This window comes from Prionailurus bengalensis, chromosome D2 (genome assembly GCF_016509475.1).
Source record: "Prionailurus bengalensis isolate Pbe53 chromosome D2, Fcat_Pben_1.1_paternal_pri, whole genome shotgun sequence".
NCBI classification, from domain to species: domain Eukaryota; kingdom Metazoa; phylum Chordata; class Mammalia; order Carnivora; family Felidae; genus Prionailurus; species Prionailurus bengalensis.
The window spans coordinates 64,690,284-64,715,056 of NC_057351.1; the positions used below are offsets into that span (position 1 = coordinate 64,690,284).

General features: G+C 40.1%; 1 protein-coding gene across 5 annotated transcripts in view; it reads right to left on the reverse strand.

Annotated features, from left to right (window-relative positions):
* SORCS1 (sortilin related VPS10 domain containing receptor 1) overlaps positions 1–24,773 on the reverse strand; it is a 518,222-nt gene that overhangs the window by 492,180 nt on the left and 1,269 nt on the right. The gene's annotated exons all lie outside the window — the stretch shown is intronic.

A 24,773-nucleotide genomic window follows, 5' to 3' on the forward strand; every position in this document is an offset into this window, starting at 1 on the left:
GACGCTTAACCGACTGCGCCACCCAGGCGCCCCGAGAAGCACAAATCTTAATGCCTCTATTTGCTCCACACTTTGTACTGTCCTTCAATACAGACTGACCCTCAGGAAGAGGCCAGATGAGAGTTCATTGCTGTTAAGATTTAGTTCTAGAGCCAAAAGTATTCCTTCTCTAGACTTTCCATTCATTTCCTTTTCTCAAGCCATACAAGATGTAGCTTTGTGTGAGACAGAAATTCCTTTGGTGCCAAACACATGAGAGTAAACAAAATCCATCTCCCCTGGCAAAGTTTCTCCAATCTAATTTGTGTAATTACCTATCTCCCTAATGATGTGCTTGTTTACAGATTAAAGCTATGAATCTAAGCACAGAAATAAGATTAAATCTTATGAATTAAATTCTCATTTGCTTAAATCATCTGGATATTCTTTCTTTCTTTAAAAGACATTGCAGGTAAAAAGGAGGACATTTAAGTTGCTGCTTCTGGAAAGACACACACAAACATAATTTTGAAAATCAGAAACCAAGCAGAAGTGTACTCTTAGTTTTAGCCTTGTTGATATAAGATGAGCTTATTTGGAAAGTCTGGGGGTGTTTGGAGGGGGAACCAAAACAAAATATAGTTTCCATTATCGTTTATCTTTCTAAAATCTTTCCAAATAAATTAAGGACACCACGGTCTTCCCTTGAAATCAGTTGATGATTTAGCAGTGAACTCCTAGTAAATCCTAGGGGACACAAAGGAGAGAACAAGAAGGAGAGAGGGAGAGAAAGAGAAAAGGAAAGATAGAGGAGGAAAATGGAAAGTAGATCCTTTAAGGTACAGTCAGGCCTTACACATATACACCAAGATTTAGGAGTTCGCCAAGCCTGTATGCACAAGGCTGTTCCATTGCCACATGACTGCCATGATGTAAGCCACACTCCAGAAGACAAAACGTAACCAATCCACGTGCATTAGTCCTTCAGCAGGACTTTTTAAAAACTATTTCCAGTGATATCACAGTCCTTTCTGAGAAACATAGAGTCACCAAAACATAATAATAATAGCCCAGAAATAAAGCTAAAAATTATAACTGGTAGGTATTCAGAACCTCCACACAGCTAACCAAGCGCAAAGTGCTTCAAGTATGTTCTCCCATTTGTCTCTCACAACACTTCCGTGGGGTCGCCATTATCAGCCCCTCTTTATGAAGAAACTGAGGTCTAAATTGCTTAAGTGATCTGTTCAAGGTCACCTGGCTGGCAAAAAGTGGACCCAAGACGCAAACCGATGTTTATGGGCCTGTGGATTCTCTGAACCACTGCATTCCACTCCAGGATATAAACAAAGATCATGCTGAGGCAGCCTTCAAATTAATCCGGCAGTAAAACAAACTCAGTCTTGATCTAATAGTCATCCACAATTTTCACTTGCCTGACATCTGAAAAGAGAATAAGCCTATGGCTGTGTTTATCTGAACACGTACTATCTCAAACTTCAGCAACCAAATTTCCTCATGAAATCTGTGAAGCTACATTTGCTACCCTCACAATTCTCTCACACATGTGGATTCCAGCAACACAGGTTTTCAAAGAAGACTTTAAAAGTATGCTATGTTAAGAAGCTTACCACCTATGTTTTCTTCTAAGACTTTTATGGTTTCTGGTCTTACATTCAAGTCTTCAATCCATTTCGAGTTGACCACATAGCGGGACACTTTCATTCTTTTCTACAAGGCTGTCCAGTTTTCCCAAACCATTTATTGAAGAGACTGTCCTTTCTCCTTTGTATATTCTTGCTTCCTTTGTGATAAATTAATTGACCATATTCCTGTGAGTTTATTTCTGAGCTCTGCATTCTGTTCCATTGATCTATGTGTTTGTTTTTATGTCAGTACTTTGATGTTTTGATTACTATAACTTTGTAATATATGTTTTTTTTTAGCAGACTCCAAAATAAACACTATGGACCACATCAACTTAAAAAGCTTCTGCACAGTGAAGAAAATCATCAACAAAATTAAAAGGGCAACTTTCTGAATAGGAGAAGACACTTGTAAATCCGGTATCTGTAAAGGGGCAAATATCCAAGATATATAAATAACTCAAACAACTCAATAACAACAGAAACCCATGCAGTCAAAAATGGGCAGGGATCCAAATACACATTTTTCCAAAGAAAACATAGAGATGGCCAACAGACACATGACAAGATGTTCAACATCACTCATCATCAAGGAAATGCAAATCAAAACCACAATAAGATATTACTTCATACCTGTCATAATGGCTTATAATCAAAAAGACAAGTGATAACAAGCACTATTGAGAGAGGTTGTAGAGAAAAGGGAACCCTTGTACACTGTTGGCAGGAATGTAAATGGGTCACACTATGGAAAATAGTATGGAACTTCCTTAAACATTTAAAAGTAGAACTACCATATGATTCAGTTACTCCACTTTTGAATATTTATCTTAATAAAACAAAAATGCTAATTTGAAAAGATATATACAACCCTATGTTAACTGCACCATTATTTACAATAGCCAATATATGGAAACAAACCTAAGTGCCCAAGACCGGATGAATGGATAAGGAAACTGTGATACATACGCAAACACATGCGCATGCACACACACACACACACACACACACACACACACACACACACACAGGAATATTTTTTGGCCAGAAATAAAGAAAGAAAGCTTGTCATTTATGACAACATGGATGGACCTTGAGGGTATCATGTTAAGTGCAATAAGTCAGATAAAGACAAATATCTAAGGTTTCACTTATTTGTGGAATCTAAAATAAAAACCAAAACAAAATTTGGAGATTCAGAAAACAGATTGGTGATTATCGCAATGGAAGGGGGTTTGGAGCTGGGCAAAAAGGTTAAAGGGAGCCAATTTTATTCAACAAATGGCCATCAGACTTCTTGTAGTTACACTCTGTAAGTAGTATATGCAAGTACCAAACTATTATGTTGTATACCTGAAACTAGTATAATATCATATACCAATGTTATCTCAGTAAATACATAAATAATATAGATTTTTAAATGTGCTAGGTTAAAAGCTGTGAACATTCAAGCTTCTAATTTCACGACATGCAGTTTTACTGTCAGTGATGATTTCACACTATCATTGCTGTGGTTTGCTTCTTTGTGGTTGACTTTTAAGTGTTGAGTTTTCAAATAACCGAACACACATTTGTTCTTATTGGGCCGTGTTGTCGCAGATGGAGCTAACACTCTGAATATTCTCAGTGAATGCCTATAATGTTGCTTTTTAAGTGAAATCCATGCTACAACTGCTTTTAATAGAAAATTCTTCGGTTAGAAAAGTCTGCTGTATCTTCAACCTTTGTGATCGAGAAAAATATATATGCACATATATATGTATTCCTGCAACAAACCGTTTTCAAGACATCTATAGTTACAACCTCTCCGAAGGTCTTTCAATGTCCCAGCAGCTAACATATATTGTACTTAGTTTGGACCGGCATTGTGTAAAAGTCTTTACACACATGACCTCTTGCGAGACTCAGGTAAATCCTTTTAGGTGCATGCAATATTAGTTTCATTTTGTGGGTTAAGAAACTCTCTTAGACAAATTAAATGACCTACCCGACGTTGCCCAACTAGGAAATGGCAGAACCAAGAATCCAAACTTAGTCTTTATCCTACATATAGACTACTAGTGTTTTGAATCCTTTGAAAAAACAAAAGCATCCACTCTGAAGTCCTTCACAGTATATATAGTTCAGTTTCCACAGCCCTGAGATTTCTTATCTGTAAAATGAGGGCATCAGAAGAAATGATCTCAGAGATCTTTCCTCTTCATGAGGGACGCAACATTTAACAACACTCAATTACCAAAATCAGACTGGTGGAAAATCAAGGAATGGAAGTGTCCAGCAAAATCCCCACGTGCACTCAAATTCAGCTCCTAAGAATCTGTACTGAGCATCTTTTGGTCCAACTTTCATCTTGTCCAGTTTTCCAGAGATGGACATCATGGAGGGGAGGGGCACACACACATTATTCAACATTAGAACAAATTAAAATTATTACTGTCTCCTCTAGGTAAAAACATAAACTTCAACATTTCCTCCCTGAGCCAACTGTTATCACTGTTACAATTCTCCAAGCCAGAACAAACTGAGAAAGTATGTGGTGTGTTCAACAGGGATTATTGGACTGCTCTTCTAGAAGGTGGTAGTTATGTAATGCAGACTTGCTTTGGGGCAGTGCTCTGATCATTAACTCAAAATTGCCCCTAGCTCTTCATCATATAATGTGAAGTTATTATTACTGTTTCTTGTCTGTGTGCATGCAGAAGTCTTAGGTAGTGTGGAGTGGTAACGGGCATTGGGCCGAGGAATCCCTTGGGCTCCTAGTTAAGGGGATTAATTGGGTCTATTTTAGAGGCTGGCTGTAGCAAAGAGGAGTTTTTTTGCCTTTGATCACAACTCCCCAGATGCCTGGCTTCATGCTGAACATAGGAGCTTCCCCAGTACAGTCCCCAGTGGTGGGTCCTGCACTCAGGGAGCTATGCTGAGGCAGCAGTGTCATTTTCTGTCCTCAACACCATTCCATTGAATTCACTGAACACAGCATGATAAAAAATACCAGCATTCACCTTCTTAAAAAATAGCCCCATTCTTCCCCCCTCCCCCCTCCCCCGCCAACTTGCAACACAGTTCTTGCTAACTTAACACACTTAAATAAAGCTCCTTGATTCTAAGGAGATGGAAAAGATGGTGGAGGGAAAGAGATAGGGCACCTTATATTATCCTCTCCTGCTTTAGTCTTTCAAAGCATTCCTGTTCAGTTTTGGAAAAATGGATCCTGGGGTAGCCCTCTCATTTGCTGCCTCCCAGGGGCATTCTCCATTTTCCTGTGCTGTTCAAATGCAGCAGAGGTTTGGGAGGAAGAAAGATATTAAAATGTGAGTCCAGGCAATACGGGTTGTAGGAGAGCTCCCATTGGGGATTGCTTTCATGAATCCTACTGGAGATTGTGTGGGAAGCTTGAATTTTGTGGCATAGAGAACCAGCACTGCAAGAAGCAGCTGAAACCATTGTACTACTCCTATATAAACACATCTAACCATGTTCCGAAAGAAGAAGGCATTTTAAACTGTCTTGATTAACTGACATTTCTCAAGCACTGTGAGAAGGGCACTGCATTAGGCATGGGGACAAGAGGAAAACAGGTGTCATCTGTTAGTTAAAGCTACTTAAAATTAATTTGAATATTTATTAAACACCTCCTATATGTTTAGCAGATTCATCCATAGCATATATTTATACATCATTTGTGTAGTGATCTATATTAAAATGTTTGAGCATGGTTCCAATCCATACTGTCTATCCCTACAAAGTCCTCTCAACCATTAGTGATTCAGTGTAAATTCCAGTTTCAAATGTGGCTTCTCTCCCAGCTCTTCCTAAATACCACTTCAAATCCTTCTTATTACTAGATCATAGGTAGGATAACATTTATAGGTCCATAAAATGGACAAGACCTTTGCTATTGTCCAGTCTGGCATTTCCATTTGGCAAAAGAGAAAATAAGCCCCCAAAACTAAAATGACTCATGTTAGGTACCCCCAAAATTTGTGATGGAACTAGGGCCACACCTGGACATTCTGAATCCTACCACAGGCCTCCTTCTAGCTAGTTTCTGCCAATGCTGAGGCAATGTATGTTTCCAAAGGTGAAGACTTAAGTATATAACAAAAGATATCACTAACTGATCACACACATTTTGTGACACGCTGTGTGCATTGGCCCTGCCCTCTGCAGTGTTATCTTAAAGAGGACGTGTGAAAATCACAGGGCACAGTTAGGCACTCAGCTGCTCATACTATGCCTCACAAATGGGCTCAATGGACAAATGAATTCTATAAGTCGCTTTCTAACCAGCCCCTTTTTCCAATGTTTTGTCCATCCAATTCATTGTCACCGTATTTATTCTTCCAAACTTAAATGCTGATCACGTCACTCCCAAATACATTCAGAACAAAGCCCAAATTCTCCAGTTTGGTTTGCAAGGCCCTTCAGGTTATGACGACAGTTTGCTTCTCTAGCCTTATCTCCTTCCCCAGCCTCCCACACAGTGCTAGTGGCCCTCCCTTCCATTCATGGGCTGTTCCCTCTCGTGCCTCTGACTTGCCACATGTACCAGTCCTTCCATGAGGAACATATTTTCTTCACTGCTTCAGCTGAAAATTCCTATTTATCCTTTTTATTTACCAGAGACATGATATGTTACCTCTTCTTGAAAGTCTTTGCTGATGTCATCACCTCACTCACCCCCTTCTGTCTAGATTCTTCTCTGTAAATACCCGTGTATTACACATACCAAAAGAATTTTAACCATTTATTTCCCCCATAGAGGGCCCGCCACTTGAGAGGAGGACTACTTCTGTATTCCCAGCCATATCAGAAAATTAAGCATATGGTAGGGTTTCTCTGATGCTACAAAAAAAGGCAAAGAATTAGTACATATAAAACAAAACCAGGAGGCAACACAGTCCATGTTTTCAACTACCACACTCTTCCTCTTAGTAAGTCTTTACTGACCACCAATGATATTCCTGAGAATCAGAATGGTCAGCTACAGAGCTAGGCACATGTTGACCCTATCTCATCATATAAAGGGATATACCCATGTGGAACACTGTCTGAGTTTAAAGAGAGCATAATCCTACAGCTAACTTGTCCCTGCCAAACAAATAAGAGCCCTCAGCCTTGCCTAGGTGGGCACTCAGGAGTGAGTGGCTGAAGCCTACGTCAAGAGCTAGGCTCAGCACTGCCTCACAGAGAACAGCTCCCCCTGCTGAGTTCCTCCACATTCTTCTCACCCTTCAGCATAGTGTTGTGTGTAGGTGTGGTCCCAATTTTTGAGAAACAATAGCCTCACAAAAGGGGCAAAGGCATTTTGCATTCAGTCTCTTGCCCACATTCTGTACATGATTATAAGGATATATGTGTAACGAATAACCACACCACCTCTTGAAAAAGAGCAAAACAAAAAGAAATGGTTATTTCAATATGCCATGACTCTCTGTAGTGCTTCTTTTAAAGAATTAAGTTATCAGGGTGCATGGTGTTATTTAATCTACCTCCCTCTTCAGCCAGGCGGTGATAGTCTCTATCTTCCCGTGGATAAGGGGGAGGTATGAAAGCATTCTGATTTCTCTGCTCATATGCATCCCAAAACAATGTGATAAACACCAATGTGGGTGGGAGGTGGTGTTAAAACATGGGCAAGCAATGAATAAAGCAGATTGTTTGGTAGGAAAATCTTGGGCAAACACATTAGGCATTTCTGGATGGCACAAGATATTTAAACTACCAGGAATAGTGAAGTGAAAGTTGCTGAATTAAATCACCTACAGAAGTAAATGAGGAGACTGGAGAGAGGCCAGAAACTAGCAACTTATGGGAAGGAAACATTTTGTCAGTCATCCCAGACGGGCACATTGCAGAAATGGTCTTGTCTAAAGGATACTATCCTGGTTTTCTGTCTCAATTGCAGTCGAAATATTGCATTTTAAGATACACTGTCCAACACAAAATCACTGTGCAGGAAAATTAAGTAGCCCACACCAAGTGTTTTAACAAAGAAAGAGAATAGGTCTTAATTAGAAACTCAGGATTTTGCAAGCAATTTAGCATAAATAAAATGCAAGCAGGCCTAAAAATAAGGAAGTCCATTAAAGACACACAAAAAAGTTAGCTATAGGGTAGTTTTAATAATAAATCAAGGTCAGACTGTTCAAATGTGTCCTGATTGAATTAAGGCGACTTAGGTGTTAGGTTGAAATATAGCAGTTGCATACAACACAATCTAGTTTAAATGGCCCCTGATTTAGAGAAAGAAATCAAGGACTCCTTCTTAAATAGATAGGATCATTTCCACATAAGAAAAGGAACTGCTGTAAGAAAGAATCCCAAATTATTTGTTAAATAAATGTCACTTTAGCTCTACTTTTAACTAAGTGCTATAGCTGCATTTTAAATAGTTTTATAACTTTTCTCCATCTATAAAGAAAATCTTTGCTTAATCATATAGCAGGGGCAAGCATTTTTGTTTTCATAGAAAATCAGCCGTATGTTTTTTTTTTTATCTACCTACATAATAGAATTGGCTGCAAAGTTGGAAAACAAAGCAGAGACACTGAATGAGACACTGTCCAGCTCTATGTAGAGGTATGGCTGGTGATTTAGATATAAAGGCAGAAGCAGAGATGTGTATTATAAATGTCCTTTATTTATACAGTAATTTGCCAAAGCCTGTGACAAAGAGAACCCCTAAGTGTTTATATCCCTTTAGACAAAGATTTCTGTGAGTATATTATTTTAACCATGACAACCAGAACTCTTCCTGTTGCCTGTCAATGTTTAAAAAATGTTTTCCTAGATACTTTTTTTCAATTAACTCCTGAGGAATGCATAAGCTTTGGGAGTTCTGAAAAGGAGTCTTGGATCATAATCTCTTCACAGAGAGTACATGGATGGACCACCAATCTCTAAGCTCCTAGAGGGTCAAAACTCTGCTGGTTTAATCACAAACAAATTCCCAGTGTCTGGCATATGCCTGATGTGTATTAGGCACTTAATAACGATTTACTACATGAACAAGTTGAATTTACCAAAAAGATGAAATGTTCTAGTGTTCCAAATGTCATGAATGGATGCCATGAATATAATGTCAAAAACTGAGCTTTTTAGACCATAACTATCTGGATTAGAATCCAAATTCTACCTTTTGCTATCCTAGTGACCTTGGATGGGTTATTTACCCTCCCGTTTTTCAGTTTCTTAATTCTAAAACGAGGATAATGACAATGCCTACTTTCTATAGCTGACACGTGTATTACCAAGAATAGTACCTGGCACACTGCAAACCCCTCGTAAGTGTTGGCTATTATTTTATCAACTATTGTCTAAGATCTCGATACGTAGGAGTCCTTACCCACCTTTAATTGAATTCCCACTCTGTCCAAACTCACTTGGGAAATCCACCAACCTTCAAGGTACCCTTTCAGGTAAATGTGCCTGAAAAAAACATGTCCATTTAATCCATAATTCTTTTCTCATTGTCATGGTGCTCTTGGTTCAGTCCATTATCACAAATGCAATTTTATCTCTCACAATGCAATTATGTCTTCACCATTTCTCAAATGCTCTAGCTTTGCTGAGACTACTGTATCATGGGGGCTGGTTCTCAATCCAGCTCCTTAAATTAGGAGCATGAAGTTATTTTCTCCCTCAGGCCCGAGGCAATGCTAGCCCCTACCAGCCATCAGCATATCTTGGCAGCTAGAACATCAGACTTCATTAAGACACATCCTTACCCTTCATGATATAAGGATGCTGTAACTCCAACACAACTTGATTTATTTGATTTGAATTTATGTTTTCCCTCTCAGTCTCTCCCTCCCTCCCACCCACCCCCCCTCTATCTGTTTCTATGTCTCTCTCTGTCTTTCTGTATAATTTTGGGTCATTTTATTCGAACTATTTGCATGAGGCAATCCAGACAGTTTATATTTCATGAATCAGGACAGTGAAAAATGTCCAGACAGCCTATCATTACAGTGTCTCAATGCTGACCAGTAACCTTCTTTATCAAAGAAGGCCAATGAAATGATCCTATACTGCTTTAGTGTTCTGATATTTTAATGTACACTTATCAAGTACCTCCTGTGGACCAACTACAAGAATAAGAAATGAATAGAATGGAGCTTTGTCACATTGACTAGAATCTAAGACAGTGCTTGGAGAGAGGCATAAAGAGAGTAACTTGGCACATAAGATCTCTTCTTATAAGATGCAGGTATCTCAATACTTCTTGGAAGTATTGTGGAAACTCTCAGAAAGGAGATGATAGCCAAGCAATGACTTAAAGAATGAAATGGACTTAACTGGGCAGAAAGAAAGCTGATTAACTTTCTTTCTTTCTCTTTTTCATGGATGATTAAGTTTCTAAGCAGAGGAAGTAGTATGAGCAAAGGGACAGGAACAGAGAACGAAAGGTCTGCATTGGCAGTGAGAATTTGCAGTGGCTAAGAGTATGTTCGCCTTTGAGGCAGGAAAGAGAGAGTCAAAGGATGATCTTCAAGTTAGTATGCAGGTAACAACTTCGGTATTTTCATTGTGCCTCACTGCTTATATTCTCTCCAATCTCCTAAATCAAACAATGGCAAACCTTTCTCAAAAAGGGTAAGAGGATAAATACTTTAGACATTATGAGTTATACAATCTGTCACAACTACTCAACTTTGTCATTTTTGCCCCAAAGCAGCCATCAAAAATACGTAAATGAATGAGGATGGTTGTGTTCCAATAAAATTTTATATCAAATTATTTTCAGGTGTCATGACCCATCATTATTTTTATTTCTCTTAGCCACTTAAAAATGTAAAAACATATAAAAAATAATAAAAACGTCAAAACATTTTTGTGGGTCATATACAAACAAGTGTTAGGCCAATTTGGTACACAGGTCATAGTTGGCTAACCCCTGCCTTAAATAAACTACCTCAAATCCCACATGCAAAAGAAAGATAAACTAATGCCTCTCCCTAAAATGGTAATATAACCGTTGTTTCTTTACAGATATTTTCAAGACCTACATTTAGGTTGAGTGAGAGGCACTTGGGCACTTCCATACTTGATGAGCTTTTAAAGCAAATAGGATTTTTCCTTTTCCTTTCCCTAAGATTTTAATCTAACTTAAATGAATATCAAGGAGAGTTTAATATAGGAAATGAGCCTTAGGTAATTGGCAGAGAACCTGTCTTAGTCCATTCAGGGTGCTACAAAAAAAAATACCATAGACTAGATGGCTTATGAACAGCAGACATTTCTTTCCCACACCTCTGGAGTCCAGGGAGTTTAGGATCCAAACACCATAAAATCCAGTTTCTGATGAGGGTCCACTTCCAGGTTCCACAAATGGCACCTTATTGCTGTATCCTCACAAGGTAGAAAGGGTAAGGGAGTTTCTTAGATCACTTTTATTAAGGCACTAATCTCCATTCATTGGGGTTCCATCCTTATGACCTATTTGCCTCCCAAAGGCCCTACCTCCTACCACCATCACTTTGGGGTTACATATCAACATATGAATCTGAGGGTAGGGGGTGGGCAAAGTTGCATTCAGACCAGGGTAGAGTTCATCTTATTCTTTGAGGATGGTCATTTATATGTCTCAGAGTATATTTATGCATAGCTAAAAAGCTCATTCTCAAGTCATTTCTGCCTGAAAAGGATGAAATTCCTGAGTCATTGAATCTACTACAGTAGCACAAAAGCTGGGTCAAGATTCCTAAGTCACAATACTCCAAAGCCAGATCTGGACCTTGTAACATCATCTCAAAGCTCAGTGTGACTGAAAATTCAATGCACAGAGATGGTGGAACTCAAAGGCTATGGAAACATCTCTTCAATTGATCATGGCTCGTGATCCAGTTCTGAGTGCACATGTTTCCTGTATCTCTGGCCACTCTGTGGCCTTCTCTTACTGCCTTGAGTCATACTGCAATCTTAAGTGGTGATCATCCAACTCATCCTAATGCACCCAGTTCCCCATATTGATTTGGGAAGCATGTCCAAGAGAATGACATGAACACCAACTTTTAACTCTTTAAAAGCAGAAACATATACAATAACCTTGAAAAAATTCCATCATTGCTTAACCAAATTCTGTGAATAGAAAAGACAGAAATACCTTGAATTTGTGTGTGTATGTATGTATGCATCTGTACACATTTGTGTACAAGCATACGTGGGTACACAAAGATTCAGGGGAAAAACTTTCCTCTTTTGGAAAATCAAGTTCCTATGGTCAGGGTGAGGCCAAGCACTTAACAGACATTTTAAACTGGGGAGTCTAATCTGATATTTAAACATACCATGAGCCTAGGTTCCAAATAACTTGGACACTGAGATGATGGAGAAAGACAGTGCCATTCCTGTCACAGCTTGTTGACCACACTAGCAATCTAAAATGAATCCAAGACCTAAGATGTGGGGAGTTTAAAAGAGTTAGGAGTGGCCTATTCTGTCTGCAAAACTCCTCATGTTGTGTAAAGACCAGCTTAAATGTCACCTCCCTTTAAAGCCTTGCTTCCCACTCTCAGAAAGAATTAGTTGTTCCCCACTCATCTTTGCTCCCATAGCACTTTGCACAAAGCTCTATTACAGCTATTATGCACTTATCATACTAAATTGCAATTTATCTGTTTATGTGTCTGTCTACTTCCACCAGAATATGTGCCCTCAAGGGCAAAGGGCAGGTCTTATTCAGCTCTGTATTCTCAGACTCAGCACAGCGCTGACACAACAACCACTTAAAACATGTTTTAGTATTTTTATTATTAAAGAAATGCATGCCCCTGTTAAAAATTCAAAACAGCACATTCTGGTATAAAAGGAAAGGTTACAAGTTGCCTTCCTACCATCCAGACCATCAGTTCCATCTCCCACAAGAAAGCACTCTTAAGACATGCTTAAAAGTGCATAAACACTACACACACCCCTTCCACCCCACACCCAGCCAACCAACACAAGTGGTTCTCAAAGCTACCACACATGTAAGATTGGCTGCGTCTGCTGGCAACATGACAGGGCTGGGTATGGACCCCCCAGAGCAAAGGCCAGGGAAGTGCTGTTGCCAAAGGACAAGGGTACCATGAGACTAGGACTCAGTTCTGTTCGGCATTCTTGATGAGCTGACAGTGAGTTCTCTCCACTCACTGGTATGTTTCCTATTTCATCTCTCACTTTCTTTCTGTGATTTACTCCACGCTTCCATGTCTCTGTTACAATTCTTTGTCTCTCCATCTGCTTTTCTCTGTCTCTGGTCTGTCTCTTGCCTCACCTTCTCTTTATCCTCCTCTTTCTTGGTCCACCTCTGCTGTCTCTGTCTTTCTCTCTGTCTCTCTCTCTCTTATTCTTTCTATCTCTCAGCTTCCACTGTCTGTCTCTCTTCAGTTTCTTTTTCTTTGTTCTGGAGATGTTCTTCCATTCAGCTCTCACAATCAGTAAGCATCCTTACAGCAATATCTAATATTCCACTTTTGAGAGTAGAGACTTAAGTGTAGTACATCAGTGTTTAAGCAGTTGTGAGCATATGGGATGCACACATTTATTATGTATGCGCTCATGTGTACATATATGATTTAGAGATGGAGACTAAGCTCAAGACAGAGACAAAGACTCAAAATGGAATGCATATTCTTTTAATGGGAACTGAAGCTACTACAATTTCTGGAAGGGGTTGTCAGTTTGGTGAAATGGCCTCAGATCTCTCTTTCTGGGATCAGCAAAGGGGAAGGTAAACAAAAGACCCGCAGGCCCCTGCTGCTGCTCACCCGGAAGAGAGACACAGAGTGATCTTTCTGCTTTGCAAAAACCCTGGGCACTCGCTCTCTCCCAACAATAGCGATTGGAAGCAAATCAGGCAACTTGAACGTGGGCTCTTTGTTTAGTTCAGTTGCCTGGAATTCAGTTCTAATGAGGCCAAGTTCAAAATCTCCTTTGCTCACTCTTATGTTTTTCATTTTTCAAGTAACTTTTAAAAGTAACTCAAGCAATGTATATTTATTGAGAAACAACAGCATAACTATGGACAAACAAAAAGCATCACCTATAAAGCCAACATTCATTATAATCACAGGAAATGTTTTGAATCATACCTTTCCTCTTTTGTAATGGTATTTTATAGCATACAATAAAATTTTGAAATTATTGAGCCCTTCCATGTTCAGGTATATTTCTAGAGACTTGAGATATATGAGGGAAATGCATAGACAAAAAACCCCACGGACTTCATGTGTCTTATATTTGTACTATTTTTCAATCTACTTTTCCCTTTCTGGTATTTTGTGGGTGGTTTCCCAATTATATATATATATATATATATATATATATATATATATATATATATATATGTATATAAGTGTATATACGTGTATATACACATATATATATGTATATATATTTACATAAGCAATCTTTTTGTGGCTGAATATTCTACAACACTTGTAAACAAGATCATGGATTGTTTAAGTGAAAAGCCATTTTCCCCAAGGAACAAGCAAACAAAATAGTATAGTTACTAAGGGCTGCTGGCCCCAAAACGTATGACTTTGTGTGCAGATTTCAAGCTGAAAATAATCAAAGTCCAAAAGACTTGGGAAAAATCTTTGACCTTCCCCCTAACTGCCAGAAAGAATCTGGATGGAGGACCTGTTTCAGGAAGGGTGCTATCACCATAGACAACTACACTGTAATACGAACTAAGTGTGAGAGACAGGGAGGAACCTAGCAAAGCATTTGTTAAAATTCCTCTCTGTATCCTATTGTTTCTACGTGGTTCAGAAAATATTTCCTTTACTAAACATTTGATCTTCTTTATCTTCCTGTAAATTGTCCTCCCCCCCCCCTTTCAAGTCTCAGACCCATACCCCTTTCTCTTTAGTTCAGAATGATGTATATATACCATTCTGCTTTACTGTCTTTGGAATTTCATATTTATGTGGATTCCCTACATGTAAGAATAAAATATGATTTTCTCCTGTCATTCTGTCTCCTGTCAATTTAATTCTTAGACAAGAACTCTGAAAGGTAGAGGAAAATTTTTCTATCCCAACAACAGCAAATATTTAGTAAGCAATTTGCAATATTGTGATTTATAATAAATGTATATTTGATCTTCATTTCATCATTGGCACCAAATTCCGAAGACTCTTAGAATTTCCTACATGATGAGAGAGATAAAGGTGTCCTTTTTTATGTTAATGAGATGACTGTGGGACCAACACCTAAGGATGGGAGCTGGTTGCCAGGAAAACTATCCACCTGATTGGAAGGTTGTGAACTTTTAGTCCCAGTCCCTAACCTCTGAGGAAGGGAGAGGGGCTAGAGGCTGAACTGCTGGCCAATGATTTAATCAATTGTGTCTATGGAATAAAGCCTCCATAAAACCCAATAGGATAGGGTTCCAAGAGATTCTAGGTTAGTAAACATGTTGAGATTCAGGGAGAGCAGCATGCTCAGAGAGAACACGGAAGCTCTGCCTTTTCCCCAAATCTTGCTCAACGCATCTCTTCCATATGGCTATTCCTGAGTTATATCCTTTTGTAATAAACTGGAAATTTAGTAAGTAAAATGTTTCTCTTGATTTCTATAAGCTTTTCTAGCAAATTAATCAAACCCAAGGAGAGATTCATTGGAACTTCTAATTTACAGCTAGTTGGTCAAAAGCACAGGTGACACCCTGGGCTGTGAATGGCATCTGAAGTTGGGAGGGGGTGGCAGTCCTGTTGGACTGAGCTCTTCACTGGTGGACTCTGAGGTGCTGCCTCTGGGTACATAGTGCCGAAGCTGAGTTGAATTGTAGGACAGCCACCTGTTGTCAGAGTTTTGCTTGTTGGTGTGGAAGCCCCCACACTAACCAACACACACACACACACACACACACGCTGGAAATCACGTCCAGACACTTATTAAAACTATTATGTGCACATAGCTGGAGACATTGAGAAGGATGACAAAAGCATAAGACAGGGTCTTGGACTCATTACAAGAAAATGTAGCTGAAATAGAAAAACATAACTGCAGAAACAAGAGTATTATCATGAGCAACATATTAAAAACACCATTTAGTAGGTCATACTTGAGCATTAGTAATACTAGTACTAATACTAACAAAATAGTGATAACACCAATAATGATGATAATAGCTAGCCTTCAAAGATTGGTTGCTATCTGCCAGATGCCACTTTCAGCACTTTTGTATCTAGTGTCTCCTTTAACCGGTAAGAAACCATATAAAAAATATAGCGTTATCGTTACCATTTTACAGCTAAGGAAATGAAGGCACAGATTTATAAAGTTCACGGATCTAGCACACAGCGGAGTGGGAACTCAAACCCATAACTAAACATTGTGTTCTAATTAAAATAATGCACTCTTTCAGCCACTGAAGACATGGTTTGCCCGTGGTCATCTGGACATCCAGGAAAGATAACTGCCTAGGATATATTCAGCGATAAAAAACATCACCATCTGGCAAAAAAAGCATCATCTTCTTCCTGGGGAATCTGCACTGTCCCACGTAACTGTCTCTCATTCTCCTAAGGCACCTTGTACCAGGTCTTTCCCACAGGGGTCACAGTTTCCGTGGAGAAGCTGATAAAAAAGCTGGGGGCTCCAGCTCACCACAGGGAAAAGTGAAGCATATTGACACAAGGTTGTACAGACAACAGAAGGGGTTCATAGACCCCAAAACTCACACATGAATTTTAGGAAAATGATTTCAAGCTTTATAGACTTCCTAAGGGAGCCTGTAAAACATAAAGATTCCTAGTCCCCATCAACAGATGTAAAAGCAGGTCCCATGAGGGCAAGCTCTTTAAGAAATGCTGCCCGAGGTGCCCACAGCTGCCCAGTTTAGAATTCCCCCATCAACTCGGCAAAACCTACATCAGGGTAAACATGGATACAGATAGATTTCTAAGCAGGTGACAACCACGCCTAAAATAGCCCTTTCTCCCCAATGATTCTTACCAAGAGTGTATTTTGGGAAGTGCTAAGACAAGGGGAAGGCCTATTGCTTTTAACTCCCCTCCCCTCCCCCAAAGACCCTGAAGCAGAAGGATCTATGGTCCACAATTCGGTGTCTCAATAGCCTCTGCTACTCTGGTTAGGGAAAGATGACTAAAGGCATCAATCCATTGGCTTCAGGGCACAACATGATTAGTTGGTAGCTTCTGATAGCATGATTTTTATTAGCAGTTTCTTTAAAAAGTGTACACGCTGTCCATACTTTCACTCAAGGTTCATTAGCCAGCAGGGAGAAGCCAAACAGCACATCCCACACATCCTCCCAGAATAACAAGAAGACACGTTTTAATAACCCCAGGAGAGCCACTCAAGGGGACAGATGGCCCTTGAGGCTTTGATTGAGCTCTGTCATGAAGCAGCTTATTACTAAGTAAAATATATCAGGTTGGTGCCCTGATCAGGATGATATGATAGGGAAAAACCCTGAGGTGGGGTCCTCATGCCAAAAGTTCCCCTACCATCCCTCTGCACTGACTTGTGAAGTTCTTGCTAAAGAAACTCAGAACTAAACCCTTACAGACAGTCAACGTGATCAAATGGAAAATGCTTTGGAGCCAGAAAGGACAAAATTCCAATTCCAGCTGTGCCACCTTCTAACTGGGTGACCTTGCCCAAGCAAGTTCTTTAGGCCCTGACTTCCACAACTCTAGAACGAGGACAATAATACCTCATTTGTATTACGGTGGTGGGAAGATGAAGTTAAACAGTGTGATGCTCTAGAAAGTTCTTTCAGGGAAGCTTCTCACAAATTTGGTGGTTATTTATATGATTGTCAAGAGGGGTTTCTGTTATAATCAATATATCTTATCTGGCTATAGAGAGCTATCCCTAGTGTTCAGTGAACTCCCCTTTGCTCCATTCCCCCACCCATGCCCCAAAAGTCAGAATAAGCAGTGAAGGCAATAGCTGAGAACTCTGTTATGATCTTTGAGCCAACAAACCCCATCAGTATCAACAGGCACCCTTCAATTTGACTACCGCTGCTCCCAAATGTTGACACGTTAGGTTCCCTTGACTGAGATCACACTTACTATTATTTTAAACTACATTTAATCTGTATCAGCCAATTAAAGAGAGGAAGAAGTGGGTATGCCCCTCTTCTCCCTCAAGCTCCTTCTGCAACTAGCCCAGTTGTAAGTAATCTTACCTCTCAGGTCCATTAGCAGTGGAATATGGAGAATGGGTTTTTGCCAGAGACCTTGCTTGCAGAAAGCCCCATCATCTGTCTTTAAGGTCCCCTTTTAAAGGTTTCAACAATGGGGGCGCCTGGGTGGCGCAGTCGGTTAAGCGTCCGACTTCAGCCAGGTCACGATCTCACGGTCCGTGAGTTCGAGCCCCGCGTCAGGCTCTGGGCTGATGGCTCAGAGCCTGGAGCCTGTTTCTGATTCTTTGTCTCCCTCTCTCTCTGCCCCTCCCCCGTTCATGCTCTGTCTCTCTCTGTCCCAAAAATAAATAAACGTTGAAAAAAAAAATTTAAAGGTTTCAACAATGCCATGAGCCTTCTGATGAGGCCACCTGCTCTGAAGCCCAGGACAAATCACTTGAATAGCTGAGCACAGAACTCAGGATCTCCATGGCCAATACCCACACTTCTTCCCACAGTGGAAAACATTATGGACACAGGTGCATAGGCCTCAGATAAACCAAGGGGCTAGGATGTAGCTGTGTTCTAACTCTTGCCTGTGGAAAGCCAGCAGGGGCCAAGCCAAGAATCAGTCATATGGTGTGGCAAAACACTGTTGACTCTCTTCTTCCACTAACTGACCTGCTTAATAGCAGTGCCTTCATTTCCCTACCTGAGAAATGTAGATGATATTTGTCTTTCCTATCTCATAGGCCCATGGGGAGAAAACCAACTGAGGTAAGGAAAGAAACGTTCCAATCTTTATGGGGTGCCTGGGTGGCACAGTCGGTTAAGCGTCCGACTTCAGCCAGGTCACGATCTCACGGTCCGTGAGTTCGAGCCCCGCGTTGGGCTCTGGGCTGATGGCTCAGAGCCTGGAGCCTGTTTCCGATTCTGTGTCTCCCTCTCTCTCTGCCCCTCCCCCGTTCATGCTCTGTCTCTCTCTGTCCCAAAAATAAATAAACGTTGAAAAAAAAATTTTTTTAAATAAAAAAGAAATGTTCCAATCTTTGAAAGCTGAGGCATTTTGCAAAGGAAATGGCTATAAGGGATCTAAAGTGCTGTAACAACATTCAGGAGGGCTATAGAAACAGACACAGTATCTCTTATACACAGGGAAAATTTCATGTAGGATTTCCTACAGAACATTCATGTCCTTTTTCTCTCTACTTACAGTTTAGAAGAGGCTCTGTTCTTTCCTTATGAACTTTGCACAGTGAGGTTCCACTTTGTTTCTTGCCAACCATCTGAGTACTCGATCCACCCCACGGAAAAGAGTGTGCATGCCCCTCCAGAGTAACCACTCCACCTCCACGGAGCCCGGCTCCACCTCCCATGTGCCACACTTATTCCCTGCCATCCCTGTTAGCCACTTTACTGACACCATTTGGCTTGTTTCCTCCCTAGGACACACAGATGCATTCTCCACCCTTTCTAGCCAGAGATATAGAAAGGTAATTGAGATATCCACAAAGACAGAACAAATATTTTACGTATGTTGAGGGACTTAACATAAGCTGGCAAGGAGCCAAATTAATTTACCCTCTGGGCAGCCTGGCCAGTGATATTTCTGACCAAGGACTTAAACAAAACAAAGGCCTTTACGGAAAACTGTGTGTGGAAAATGTCTATGTAAAAATGAAACAGTGATGACTCCAGCTGAGATCTAAGGTGCCAACAAAGGCAATCGTATCTTTCACGTATCTTTCATGAAGGTAAAGAGTGCATCTTTCAGTGACCACACAGGTTTTATTTTCTTTGGGGGGGGGGCTTGGAATATACCCAAAGACACTAGAAGATCAATTTGCATATCTTGGCTTAAATCATATTTTTAAAATGATTTCTAAGATTAACACGTCAGTTAAACATAGTTTACATTTAAAGTAGGCTAATTTATTGGAATACAAAGGAATATTTACATCTCTACTCTTGACCTTTACTCTTGTTATCCATTCAGTTCAAAATATCCTTGTAATAACCTCCATCTCTTAATAAAAATTTTCTCTACATTTCAAGGTTCACTTGAAGTACCTGCTCCACCAGGAAGTTTGAAGGCCACCCTAGTCAGTAGATGTCTGATTCTCTTCTGAACTCCGATAGCATCCTCTGCCCTCAGTGGGTTCTCAGATTCTGTTACCTCTTCAGAGAACTCTTTAAGTACAAGACGGAAAGCTCCTTGAGGGCAGGGAATAATTACTCCCACCTTTGGGCGTCGCTGCACATATATCTGTATTAGAAGTGTCTAACAAATATTAGGACTCAAAAAATATGTCTAAATGTACAATCAAATCAAGTGTTTACGTGCAACCTCTCTATAAATACAATATATATTTGTAGAATTAAAAGTCAATACGACAGTTTGTGCAAGCTTCTTAGCACAATGCTGCCACATGGCAATCTCTCCTTGGAGGTGAGCAATTTTTATTCTCTTAGATAAACCATTAAAGAATTATTAAATAAACAATTCCATCAGGTTTTGTGCCTTAGTCTAGGAGTTTCTGGGGTCCCTCCGTAAAAAGATGTGGATAGAGTTCCCAGATTCAACATTTATGTTTTTCCTCTAGAAAACCCCATTGAATATATTAGGGGAAACTAAATTCCCAATCTCATATGAAGCAATTTTGTTGTCCAAAGATACAAAGTTCCTTAATGAGAAGATGTGACACACAAAAAAACATAATAAATTAGATTTTGCTGCAAGTCAACATTGAAATGCCTGCTTGTATCTCAAATGTTTTGATTTCCTATGAATGGATACACATATTAACCATGGAAAAAGGAAGAATCATGTGGAACAAAAGGCTTGCTGCTTACAGGTCAAGGGTACAGGTCATTTTGTCACTCATGTCTCCCCAACTCTCCTAGTACACTTAAATGTAGTAGGTGTACAATACGTGCAGGCTGAACAAACTATTAAGTTACTTCTAACCTGTAAGAGATTTCCATGGCATTCTAGTCTATCTGCATCAATTTACAGAGGATGAAATTGAGGCCACATAGGACACATTATGACTACATATCTAGTTTGTGTACACAGTCGGGACTATAACTCAGCATTCTTATCCACCACTGGAGAATTATTTATTAAACTAAAATAACAAGTAGCATTTGTTGAGCACTTACTATGTATCAGCAACTTCATATACATGATATCAACTGTTCAGGAAAAAAGCCTGCAAAAGCTGTACTATCCCCGTATTTTAGTTGAGGAAGGCGAAGCTCAAAGAATTTAAGTGTCTTGTTCAAGGCAAAGTGTGGTAAGCAGGAGACCTAACACTCAAACTCCAGTCTCTCTGCTTCCAAACCCCCTGCCTCCCGTGTCACACCACATTAACGTTCACTAACAGCACAAAGCACCGATCAGAGAAGGAATTATGTGGGCTTGTTAGAGAGAGCTAAAACCCTTTATCATTTTACTTTAAAAGACAAGCCAAAAAATATGTCTAAATGTACAATCAAATCAAGTGTTTACGTGCAACCTCTCTATAAATCAGATTTAGAAGTAACTTCGAAAAGGAATCTGTTCCTGAAGAACACTAGATCTGAGAGCTGAATGATGGCAGGTTACCTCGTGCTCAATGAATCACCAGGTGCAGATTCCATGTCTCACTAAAGACGAAGAGGTAGGCGGATAAGAGAACGAGCAAATCACTACTTAAGGTAAAGAGTGCAATGTGACAGGCACCTGTTAAAGTCCTTGCTTTTCTACAGATGGAGCTTACAGCTAGGACTGTGCCTTCCTCCACCGTCATCTGAAATCCACCCCAAGACAGGATGATTTAAAATTCTGACTCCAAAAGGCCTGAGTTTTTCTGTTCTACCTTAAAGTCTTTAAGACCAGCCATTCTGTGAGGTTGGGAAATCAGCTTACTCAGGGTTCCAGCCCCTATTTGACACTGACCTTCTGTAACATCTTAGCAATTCATTCAGCTTTCTAGAGCCTCGGTTTTTCTTCTCTATGTAATGAGAATAAGACTATCTCCTCATAGCAGGTCTGTGAAAATTAAGTGAGGTGATGGAAGAGAAGACATCTACCCAAAACCTGACCCAAGTTGGGATTCGGTATATTCACTAAGGTTCCGTGGTAAATGTCAAGTCCTGGAACAGCTAAAGGCCTCAAGGAGGTACATGGAAATCAACCAGACCATCATGATCTATGACAAATGCAGCATTAAAGTATCAGAATGGCAAAATGTAAGTGAAAGCCTCTGTTAACAAACCTTCTAATACTATTTCCAGTGAGAAAAGGACAAGGCACTAGGCTGAAATATGCAAGTTGACTCCAGCACTCAAATATGAAAAATAGATATTAACACTTGCCATTCACATATTACCTAACAAGGATTTTTATAAGGATTAATAAGTGTAGCACTTTGAAATTTCTTGGAAATAAGGAATAAATACACGCTTCATCACACATACATATACAGACAAATATATATTTTAACAAACTAAGGATTACTGTATAAATTTAGATCAGGGCACAGCATGCCTAGGATGAGTAGGGTAGGAACAATATGTTCTTGCTTAAGACACCAAGCTCATGACAAATGATTCATCCCCAGCACCTTTCATGCCAAAAGATCCCCCCAGGTGTTCCACCAACTCCAGCAACACTTTCCATCAAGCTAGACAGCAGTGGAGAGGAATCACATCACTCCCACGGATGAGGCAAAACAGTCATGTCTTTACACAACTGCACAAGTCCAACAGCGAGGGGGCAGGAAGAAGGGAAGGAGGCGAGAGAAACATCCAGAATTCCTCACAAGTTTGACAGGCAGCCTATAATTACCACACATTGACACCTTCAAGGCAGGGGTTATTGTGATCAGAAACCCTACTTAGCAAAGGCTTTTAGCTATAGGTCAGACAGATTCAGAGGATGTGTATTGCCTGTGGCCCTGAGCGGGTTGGGGGCGGGCTTAAGGGGGGGGGGCTGACACCTAACCGTGAAGAAAATGAGAGCTGCCCAATGTCACCCTCCAGTTTAAATTAGTGTATTTGTTTCCTCCGGGGAGAAATGAAGGGCTGTGAGTTGAGAGTTCCAAACAGGTGCAGTCCTCGACAGTCACAACCCGCTCCTGTGTAACCTGGCACGTAATGAGCTGGCATTGCCCCCATTTTAGGGATGAGGAAATTCACACTCACCATGCAATCAACTTGCCAAGAGCAAACCACAAATAAACCAGCATTAGAACCCAAGTCTCCACACTGCTTTTTACATGACAAAGTCGCCCAGAAAAGTTTTTTTTTTTTTTTATGCCTTCCTTCATTTATTTTTTGTTTGTTCGTTTGTTTGTTTTTTAAACTTTGTCTCTCCTATGACTCTGGGCCAGCTTTGTTTTGTGGGACCTGGATAAAGACGATTGGTCTCCCTCTCTCTCTATACACACACACACACACACACTAAAAAAACCTGTAATTTGTGTGTAAAAAGGCAGGGATGGGGAGCAGAGGGGTTCCTTGCAGAATTAAAAACTTCAAAGGGTAGAAATCTCATTAGCAACAGGGTTTGAGGGCTCAAGTCTTTAATGTGCACCACCTTGATTTCCTACATTATCTCAGATTTCCCTGCATGTTGGCTGTCCAAGTCCTGACCCTCATAAGCCCTACTGTGCTTATAAGCATCATTAAAAGAAAAAAAAAAAAGAAAAAAGAAAAAGGCTGGCAGTACTTGGCGCCATTTCTTAAATGGAGTTTAAAATTTGCCAAAGATGTACTCTCCTTTTCCAGCTCTTTCCAAGATCTTTCAAGAGATGAACTAAAGTAGAGGTCTAATGGGTGAGTGATATTTTACAGCTTGAATTACATTAAAAGCCAGAAATATTTTGAGTCCAATGTCCTCCACTTCTTGATTCAACAAGATGTAATATGTTTGATGTGTTTAAAATCTCCCCTTAAAGCCAGAAGCTTTGAGTTAATCATTTAAAGCAGTGTGAAAGTTATTCAATCAGTTTAAGAAGATTCAAGTTCAAATTGGGGGATGAATTTTAGTGGTTATGATATGAAAGATATGATAGTTAAGGTAAGAAATGAGGGCAAGGGTCTCCAGAACTTTAACGGAAAGAATTTCAGCTTCAATTATTTGATTAAACCTTTCCTGAGAACTATAGAAAACCATGGCCTCAGTCGTGAGAGCTGAATTGTAGGGAAAACCTTGCTGGTGCTCCCAGGACAGAGACACAAATACAAAATATTGTTTGTCAGGATTTGCCTTAATACAGTTTATATCTATATACTCAAGGAACCCATAATGACAGACTATTGTTTTCAAATGTTCACAACTTTCATTAAAAAGCTGACAATGAGCACAACTCACTGAAGTGGGAAGTTTTCTGGGAAGATTTCTGGCAATGACATCACAACTGAAAACATTTTGAAAGGTACCAGGCTGCACAGAGTGTGCATATTACAAACGCTACAATCTCAATAACCTGATGGAAGCTGAAACTTTGATTTTTTTTCTCGTTTTACTCATCCTTGGTTTTTGTGTTCTTTTCTGCTTCATGGCAGCCTAGAGAACTTTCCACACTTTTAAATTATCTTCAGTTCTTCCCATCAAAGCTAGTTCTTTACTATTTCAGCTCATTGAAGTTTCCCAGGTGCAGTTTAAGCTGGAATAGCTACCCCAGATTCAGAACATGCAGGCTTTTCCAAAAATCGAAAACCTTCCCTGACGTGGCCAAAGGTCCTGGACTGCACCCACTCTCCCTGGTGTCACTCTTCTGGAATCCAGCAATCCCCCTGGTCCCTTCCTAAAGGGAGGGCTGAGTCTTTATTTGTGAGCTTCTCTAGAGGAGGTCAGGCAATGGGGAAGAACAGGGGGTTGTTGTCACTGGGATATATCTGATCTTCCTGGGACTGATCATGCGGGGAGAACAACCACTCATTCACAGGCTGGAAAGCCCCAGCTCTCAAAACACACTGGCTGGTGCTGTTAGAAGATGCTAGAGAGTTCCTGTCCTGAAACTTGCATCCACTTGGTCCCCAGAAACAGAGAATACATTAAGGGCACC